At 43.9% G+C, this 3,017-nt stretch overlaps 1 protein-coding gene across 1 annotated transcript in view; it reads left to right on the top strand.

Moving 5' to 3' along the window:
• The window catches only part of LOC133999111 (uncharacterized), a 109,000-nt gene that overhangs the window by 65,807 nt on the left and 40,176 nt on the right, over positions 1-3,017 (top strand).

Here is a 3,017-nt window from a genome sequence, read left to right as displayed (position 1 = left end):
AAGCCCTTTTACGGAGTTGTTTTTACCATATCGATATCCCCAAAGTAGCCGCTGCGTGAATGATATGTGTGTGTTAGTCTCTGGGCGAAACGCCAAGAGCGCTGAGCAGAAGTGAGAAAGAGTTAACCCTTAGTTAGCATCACACTAATGTGAGTTACGTCCTAGAAGTGTCTTTCAAAACTGTAATACATTGTGCGGAAAAGTGTTGAAAATAAGATTTGTGATCAGAACTGCAGGCCAGAGTCAGGAAAAGGGTTTTTGTTGAGTGTAAAAGAGCTAAGTTTGTCAATGTCTACCCACAGCCTTACCGACAACAATATAACAACGTGAGACAATTTGCTGGTCCTTGGCAGGAGAGGCCTGCCTGGAGTATGCTGGCAATGTGGAGAGCCTGGCCATAGACCACTAAACTGCCTACAGTCAGGCTCCAGACAGGGAGACGGGAGAGGGAGATACAGAGCCACTCAGAGAGGGGGGACGGGTCCAGCCAATCCTTGGGCGGGCCCGAACCATGGTTTTATCACATTTTTACAAGGCAAAGAGACATCATCTCCATCTCTGACAATGATGTAGTAATCTTGTCCTGTTACTGCTGCAGAGAAGACGACAGAGAGAAACAATAAAAAATGAGCTGAAATAAGGACATGACTGTTATCTTCAAGTGAGGATATGCAGGATATATTCATATGCAATGCCCCTTTTATTTAAATACGTATAATATGCATCCTTACCTCTAAACTGAAGCAGCAGAATCAGAAATAAAGACATTTTCACGAGCAAGGACCACACCACCAATGAGATACGTTTGAGAAATTTATTAACAAGATTTGAATGAATCGTTTGTGCTCTTGATGCGGTGTGGGGAGGCCGTATGAAGGATCCGCTGCTGCGCCCGGGCAAAGAGGACCCCCTTGGAACCTATGAGAAAGGAGAGAAGAACAGAAAGAGAGGGCGGGGGGGGTGGGGGAACTCAAATACGAGAGCGAAAGAGGGGGAAGAGGGGTTAGGCTGGTTTATATAGGAGCCGGAAGGAGTGTAATTGGGGTGTTTTTCCCGCTCCTGAAACTGCACTTCATAAGCTTCGATTAATCCACCTGAATTCACCCATCGTGTTGCTCTGACACTGATCGAACAGTCAACGTTGGTGTGGTGCAACATACAAAATTTGGCAATATTTGAGTGGTTGTTGGTTCCTCATTCCAGCTAAATGTTTTTTGTAAGAACCGACAGGGAAGTGTTGAGGTTTGACTGTGGTAACAACATCAGCCAAACTGTGGAGGTTTTATTCTCTAATGATGACCAAGTTTATATTGTAAGGTTCATAAGGAAGCAGATAACGGCCACGCTTGCTATCATTTTGTTTAATGCCATTATCTCAAACCCCCCCCCCTGAAAGGACCTCCCTGAAATGACTTTTTGCAGGTCGGGATGTCTGTTGCCTCCAGGCAAAATATGTTTTTAAGAGAAACAGTTGCTCTTTGAACTCATGGCAACATTTCTGGGTTCACTCTCTTAATTGAACTTTAATATAAACTGAGTAGAGGCTTACAGTAGTTCAGGCAGATACCTATAAGTTATATAAGAGTCATATGCTGCTAACACCTGTCAATCATTCATTTAGAAAGATTTGGTTGCTTTTCTGTTACTCCTCTGTCTTCTTGTCATACAGAATACTATGCTGTGTTGTGTTGCTGTCTGCAGTTGGAATCATTGTTTGTTGTGTTTGAGTATTTTGTTTATTTACATGTATGTTCAACATTTATTTGCATGTTTGTGTTTAAGTGCTTTCTTTAGTTATTATTTTGAGTGCAGCCTTTTCTTAGTTTGAGTGTATTGACATGCACGTTTGAGTTAATTGACACAGGTGAACACAATGGAGGCAGTGATTGCAGACATGGACTGACACCTGCTTCAGCCAATCAACGGCTACAGGCTGGCCACACCGGCCAATGGTGACTCAGGGGAAGGTTTCTCTCCATCTATATAGACAGAGCAGCAGGTTACACTCTAGGCCAGGGGGTGGTGAACCATGTGCCATGGAGAGCCATGTGTATGCAGGTTTTCCTTCTATCCAAACACTTCAACAGGTGATTTCACTTATTAACACAGCTTCAGCCACAGAGGTGTGTTAATCAGTGAAATCACCTGTTGAAGTGTTTGGTTGGAAGGAAAACCTGCATACACATGGCTCTCCATGGCACATGGTTCGCCACCCCTGATCTAGGCCTTCTTGCACTGAGCCCACACACCTTGCAAGTAATGGAGGACCCCCATGCAGGCCGGAGGACAGACGCAGTAGTGTATTGGAGGCCTTTGGATGACCAGTGGATGATACCTGGAGGTGTTGAGTCAGCAGAGGAGGCCTTGGTGAGGGGTGAGAGCAGGCCGGACGCCTGTGACCAACAGTGCACTGGAGGCCTTTGAACGCAGTTGGCAGAGGCAGGAGCTTCTGCCCAAAGCTGTGATTTCCCTATAACCAGTTCACTGTCTGTTGGTGAGGCTGCTCACAATTGACATAACCCTGTCTATGAAGTGCAGACTGCTGGCTGTTTTTCTTAGTTCCAGAAGTGGATAAGAGGGACCTTTGGTGGTGTGGGCCTGACCGATGTCAACTGGATAGAGGGCGCTAGAGCAAGGACTGGGAGTATGACAGTGAGCTCTCTTGGACTGATTATTTTAAGACTTAACTTGTGGATCATATATTAAATCCTAATTATTAAACCTGTCTGTCTTATTACCTCAAAGAAAACTCTACTGCTCCACCCACATGGTTTATTAAAGCTTCTCCTTCATGTATTGTCTTTGTTGATCATACTTAGTGAAATCTATGCTTAATATTCTCTGGGTATGTGTATATATCAGTATGGACATGATCAATCAGTCAAAAAAGGAGTTGGAAAATATCAGCAAAAATCCAAAATCATGCATCCATAACAGTAGATATTCTCTATCTTGCAAATAAGATTTGAACCAAACTGAATGAATTACAACATTGTCTTAGGAAAGAATACAAAACA

This window comes from Scomber scombrus, chromosome 2 (assembly GCF_963691925.1).
Source record: "Scomber scombrus chromosome 2, fScoSco1.1, whole genome shotgun sequence".
Taxonomy (NCBI): domain Eukaryota; kingdom Metazoa; phylum Chordata; class Actinopteri; order Scombriformes; family Scombridae; genus Scomber; species Scomber scombrus.
This window is presented reverse-complemented; position numbering and strand designations above follow the sequence as displayed.